The sequence below is a fragment of the Numenius arquata genome, unplaced genomic scaffold, assembly GCF_964106895.1.
Source record: "Numenius arquata unplaced genomic scaffold, bNumArq3.hap1.1 HAP1_SCAFFOLD_1117, whole genome shotgun sequence".
Taxonomy (NCBI): Eukaryota; Metazoa; Chordata; class Aves; order Charadriiformes; family Scolopacidae; genus Numenius; species Numenius arquata.
In genome coordinates this window covers 1-6,217 of record NW_027415680.1, presented here as the reverse complement: position 1 = coordinate 6,217, position 6,217 = coordinate 1, and positions in this window count along the sequence as shown.

Genomic DNA, 6,217 nt, shown 5'->3' with positions numbered 1-6,217 from the left:
TAGGGAACCAAGAGAAAACACACACACACACACACACACACACACACATATATACAAAAAAAAAGCAATGTCGTTGAGAAGGAAGTTGACTTTTCCGGAGCGACAGCTGGAAGTGTGCCGGGAGCCGGGTGGGTTTATGCAAACTGAGATCGGTGCCGCCTTGGAGGTGTGCCCGCCGACCGGGCTCGCGGTGGAGCCGTTCCCCTCCGGTGCGGGGTCGGGGTACGGGCAGGAGAGCCGTGCGGGGATGTGGTGCTTGGACGAGTTGCTCAGGCCACACGTCGTGGAGGTGGTGCTTGGAGGAGGTTCTCAGCTGCGGTGCTCAGGCCACACGTCGTGGAGGTGGTGCTTGGAGGAGGTTCTCAGCTGCGGTGCTCGGGCCACACGTCGGGAACGTGGTGCGTGGACGTGGTGCTCGGCCAGGGGGTGTGAGCATGGTGCTCGACCGCGGTGCTTGGACATGGTTCACGGACAGGGTGCTTGGGCACGGTGCTCGACCGTGGTGCTTGGACATGGTGACAGGGCACAGGACTTGGATGTGATGCGTGGACATGGTGCTTGGGCACGGTGCTCTGACGTGGTGCGTGGACATGGTGACAGGGCACAGTACTCGGACATGGTGCATGGACATGGTGCTTGGGCATGGTGCTCAGCCATGCATCATGGACGTGGTGCTTTGACACGGTGCTCGGCCACGCATCATGGACATGGTGCTTGAGCACGGTGCTCAGACATGGTGCTTAGACATGGTGACCGACCACAGTACTTGGACATGGTGCATGGATGTGTTGCTCGGGCACGGTGCTTGGACATGGTGCGTGGACATGGTGCTTGGGCATGGTGCTCAGCCATGCATCATGGACATGAGGCCTGGGCATGGTGCTTGGACGTGGTGCGTGGACGTGGTGCTCTGGCATGGTGCTTGGCCACACATCATGGACGTGGTGCTCGAGCACGGTGCTTGGACATGGTGCGTGGACGTGGCACTTGGGCACAGTGCTTGGCCATGCATCACGGACATGGTGCTCGAGCACGGTGCTTGGACATGGTGTGTGGACACAGTGCTTGGCCAAGGTGTGTGAACGTGGTGCTTGGCCACTGTGCTTGACCACGGTGCTTAGACATGGTGCATGGACATGGTGCTCGGGCATGGTGCTCGGCCGTGCACCGTGGACATGGTGCTCGGGCACAGTGCTCAACCGTGGTGCTCAGACATGCTGTGTGGACAAGGTGCTTGGGTACGGTGCTCGGTCACGCATTGTGGACAAGGTGCTTGGGTACGGTGCTCGGTCACGCGTTGTGGACATGGTGCTTGGTCATGGTGCTCAGCCACGGTGCTTGGACATGGTGCGTGGACATGGTGCTTGGGCACGGTGCTCGTCCACGCATCATGGACATAGTACTTGGGCAGGGTGCTTGGACGTGGTGTGTGAACATGGTGCTTGGCCATGTATCAAGGACATGGTGCTTGGCCACGGTGCTTGGACATGGTGCATGGACCAATGGTGCTCAGGCACGGTGCTCGGCCATGCACCGTGAACATGGTGGTCAACCACAGTGTTTGGACATGGTGCGTGGACATGGTGCTGGGGCATGGTGCTCGGACACGATGTGTGGACATGGTGCTCAGCCAGGGTGTGTGAACGTGGTGCTCGGCCGTGGTGCTCGGCCATGACACTCAGCAGCTGGTGCTCAGACGTGGTGTGCGGACATGATGCTTAGCCGCGATGCGTGAACATGGTGCTTGGCCGCGGTGCTTGGACTCGGTGTGGGGACGTGGTGCTCAGTCAGGGGGTGTGAACACGGTGCTTGAACGTGGTGCGTGGACACGGTGCTTGGGCAGGGTGCTCAGCCCGGCGCAGGGGATGTTGTGCATGCACGATGCACGGGCACGGTGCACGGGCATGGTATGTTGGTGTGGTGCTCAGGCACCATGCATGGACATGGTGCTTGGACGTGGTGCTCGGGCACGGTGGTTGGGGACGATGCACAGCCACGGTGCTTGAACAGGGTGCATGGGCTCGGAGAGGGTGGTTGGGCACGGTGCAAGGGCATGGTGCATGGACACGGTGCTTGGGCATGCTCCACAGATACGGTGCTCGGGCACGGTGCTTGCCCACCATGCGCAGACATGGTGCTTGGACATGGTGGTTGGGCATGGTGCTCACCCGCCATGCATGGGCACAGTGCTTGGGCATGGTGGTCACTCACCGTGCATGGACATGGTGCTTGGGCATGGTGATTGGGCACTGTGGTCACCCACCATGCATGGACACAGTGCTTGGGCACGGTGATTGGGCACTGTGGTCACCCACCATGTGTGGATACGGTCCTTGGGCGCGGTGCTTGGGCGTGGTGCTTGCCCACCATGCACAGCCATGGTACTTGGCCATGGTGCTTGGACACGGTGGTTGGGCACAGTACTCACCCACCATGCACGGACACGGTCTTTGGGCTTGGTGGTTACCCACCATGCATGTTCACGGTGCTTGGCCATGGTGCTTGGACACAGTGCTCACCCACCACGTGTGGACATGGTCCTTGGGCTCAGTGATAACCCACCATGTGTGGTCACGGTGCTTGGGCACCGTGGTCACCCACCATGTGTGGACATGGTCCTTGGGCACCGTGGTCACCCACCATGTGTGGATGTGGTCCTTGGGCATGGTGGTCACCCACCATGTGTGGTCATGGTGCTTGGACACAGTGCTCACCCACCATGTGTGGTCATGGTGCTTGGACACGGTGCTTGGACACAGTGCTCACCCACCATGTGTGGTCATGGTGCTTGGACATGGTGCTTGGACACAGTGCTCACCCACCATGCGTGGTCATGGTGCTTGGACATGGTGCTTGGACACAGTGCTCACCCACCATGCGTGGTCATGGTGCTTGGACACGGTGCTTGGACACAGTGCTCACCCACCATGTGTGGACATGGTCCTTGGGCACCGTGGTCACCCACCATGCATGGATGTGGACCTTGGGCATGGTGCTTGGGCACCGTGGTCACCCACCATGTGTGGTCATGGTGCTTGGCCACGGTGCTTGGACACAGTGCTCACCCACCATGTGTGGACTTGGTCCTTGGGCTCGGTGATCACCCACCATGCGTGGATGTGGTCTTGGGGTGTGGCGGCCACCCACCATGCGTGGTCATGGTGCTTGACCATCCATGGTGCTTAAGCACGGTGCTTGCCCACCATGCGCAGACACGGTGTCCCCCCCCCAGCGCTTGGGCACGGTGCTTCACCGCGGTGTGGGTGCACGACACACAGATCCCCCCACCCCCCCCGAGCCCAGACACCCGGCGCCCGCACCCGCTGCAGGACCACCCTCCCGGCACCGTCCCCCAGCCCCGGTCCCCCCCCCGCCGCTCAGCACCGTGCTCCCCCCCCCGGGCTCCCCCGAAATCCCCGGTGCCCCCCGCCGCGGGGGCTCAGCCGGGGGTCCCGCTTCTGCCCCTCTTTTTCTTCCTCCCCCCCCTTTTTTTTTTCCATTTTTTTGGGGTTTTATTGGTGCTACTTTCTTCCCCTTCGGCTTCCCGTCAGCGCCGGGGCGGCAGCGACCCCGCGCCCCCCCCCCAAACCACGGCAAATACCTCAAACCCCCCCCCCCCCAAAAGCGAGCGAAACTGGGGCGAATCTTTCCGAAATCAGGGATCCTTTCGCAGCGGTGTTTCTTCCTTTAATTAATATTTCCCTCCCCCGCGCCCCCCCCCCCCCCCTCCGTTATCCCTTTCCGCCCGGGTTTTTTCCTCCTTTTTTTCCGCATCCTTCAGGGATTACAAACCGCCGTAATTTCAGCCTCAGTTTTATTCCAGGAGCAATTATTATTATTAATTATTATTATTATTATTATTTTTATTTGGGGGGTTTTTTGGCTGGTGGGTTTTTGCACCGCGGCGCAAAAAAATAAAAAAATACACGAATAGAGGTGATAATTCAAAAATATTAAGCTAAAGCGCCGTTTCTTCTGGGATTCAGGAATTCGGTCGGAGGCGGGGGGGGGGGGGCGGAGGGGGTGTGTATTTTTGGCGTTTCGGGGTGGTTTTTTCTTTTTTTTTTTTTTTTTTTTTTTTTTTTTATTCTTTTGGTCTTTTTTTGGGATAACGGAGGAGGGGAGGTTGGGACGGCGGCAGCGCGGAGAAGGGGGGTGGGGGGGGGGGGGGGGGGCACCGCGGGGGTGTCCCGGCGGCTCCGAAAAATTCACACTTGAAGATTTCTTGGTCGGCTCGGGACTGTGGTTACTTGAAATGAAGTTTTTTTCCGGGGCGGATCGAGGACCGGTAGATTTTTTTCCCCCATGTCTCAAGGCAATAGGATTAATGTGTATTAAACTGTAGATACTTCTAGGACAGTAAATTTATGCTGATAATTTTATTTTGTATAATTTTTCCCTTTTTCTTTATTCCCATCTTTGTGTTTTGTTGGCTTTTTTTTCTCTCTCCCCCCCCCCCTTCCCCGCCCCCCCCCCCCCCCCTTTCCTTTAACACCCTTTTCTTTTTCCTTTTCCCTCTCAGTGTTTTGGTAAATTTATTTTTTAGGATGCCTAAAAATTGCAAGTTTGAATTCTTCCCCCCCCCCCCAAACTTCCTTTCCCGGTTTTGGTTTTGTTTTTATTTTTGTTTGTTTTGTTGTTGTTTTGTTTTTTTTTTTTTTAATTTGTATTTTATTCTAAGTTACGCGCGGCCGGCCGGGCCGCGAAATGTATTATTCCTGATATCTTTAAAATATTGTGGGTGTTTTAATAAATTTTATATTTATTTTTTGCACTCAACACGTGGCCTCTGGCGTTCCGTTTCCTGCTCTTGGGGGGGGGGGGGGGGAGCTGGAAAAAGGAGGATGGGGGGGGTCTGGATGGAGCCCTGGCGATGGGAAGGGGGGGTCAGGATGGGGTCCTGTCTATGGGATGGGGGGGTTCAGGATGAGGCCCTGTCTATGGTGGGGGGGGTGTCAGGATAGGGTCCTGTCTATGGTGGGGGCAGGATGGGGTCCTGTCTATGGGATTGGGGGGGGTCAGGATGGGGTCCTGTCCATGGGGGGGGTGTGTCAGGATGGGTCCTGTCCATGGGGGGGTGTGTGTCAGGATGGGTCCTGTCTATGGGATTGGGGGGGGTCAGGATGGGGTCCTGTCCATGGGGGGGTGGTGTCAGGATGGGGTCCTGTCCATGGGGGTTGTGTGTCAGGATGGGGTCCTGTCTATGGGATGGGGGGGTTCAGGATGAGGCCCTGTCTATGGTTGGGGGGGGTGTCAGGATAGGGTCCTGTCTATGGTGGGGGCAGGATGGGGTCCTGTCTATGGGATGGGGGGATGCATGATGGACAGGACCCTATCCTGACACCCCCCCGCCATGGACAGGACCCATCCTGACCCCCCCTATGGACAGGACCCTATCCTGACACACACCCCCTCCATGGACTGGGGAGGGGGGGGGTCAGGCTGAGGCCCTGTCCATGGGTGGGGGCAGGATGGGGCCCTGTCTATGGGATTGGGGGGGTCAGGATGGGGTCCTGTCCATGGGGGGGGTGGTGTCAGGATGGGGTCCTGTCTATGGGATTAGGGGGGGTCAGGATGGGGTCTTGTCCATGGGGCGGGGGGGGGTCAGGATGGGGTCCTGTTCGTGGGATGGGGTCCTGTCCATGGGGGGGGTCATGATGGGGCCCTGTCTGTGGGATGGGGGGCAGGATGGGGCTTTGTCCATGGAGGTGGGGGGCGGGGTGTCGGTCAGGATGGGATCCTGGATGTGGGATTTGGGAAGGGGGGCAGGATGGAGTCCTCTTGGAGAGCGGGTGCTTGGGATGGAATCCTGGTTATGGGAATGGGAGGGGGCAGGATGAGGCCTTCTTTATGGCAATGGAAGGGGCAGGATGAGGCCCTGGATTGGGGGAAGAGGGGGCAGGATGGGGCCTTCTTGGAGGAGGGGGGGCGTGCAGGATGGGGCCCTGGGATGGGACTGGGGGGGGGGGGGGAAGGGGGGCGGGATGGGGCCCTGTCCGTGAGGAGGGGGCCAGGATGGGGCCTCCTTTATGGGAAGGGAGGTGCGGGATGAGGCCCTTTGGGGGGGGGGGGGGGGGGGCGGAGGGGCGGGTGTCGGGCCCAGTCCCGGCCAGAGTCCTCCGTGCCGCCAGGGGGCGCGGCGGCGGCAGGGGGTGCAGGGTCGGCCCCGCCCCCCTGCCGCGAGGGCGCGCGGGGATTGGCCGGGCGGCAGGTGACC